This window comes from Papio anubis, chromosome 16 (assembly GCF_008728515.1).
Source record: "Papio anubis isolate 15944 chromosome 16, Panubis1.0, whole genome shotgun sequence".
Lineage (NCBI taxonomy): Eukaryota > Metazoa > Chordata > Mammalia > Primates > Cercopithecidae > Papio > Papio anubis.
This window is the reverse complement of record NC_044991.1, coordinates 64467480-64467824: the sequence shown is the minus strand read 5'-3', so window position 1 is coordinate 64467824 and position 345 is coordinate 64467480.

Here is a 345-nt window from a genome sequence, read left to right as displayed (position 1 = left end):
TAAGTCTTAGGATAATTGGTTATGCAGCCTAGATAACATACATAGAGGATCAAGGAACAGAGGTTAGATACCAGAGACTCAAAAAAAAGCAGAAAACAAAAAGAGACCTGTATCTTGCCCTAAAGGAATTCACTCTCTAGGAAGACAAATAATTCACTCAACATTCACTAATCCCATACTATGTGAGGTGGCATGGGGAACCCAAAATGCATAATTTATTCATTTAACAAATATTTATGGAGTTTCTACTCTGGATCATGCACTACGAAACTGGGAAGACATGGTGAGTAGGTGGGTCCCTACCCTGATTGTGCTTATAGATGAGGGGTCAATGTGTCACCCCCA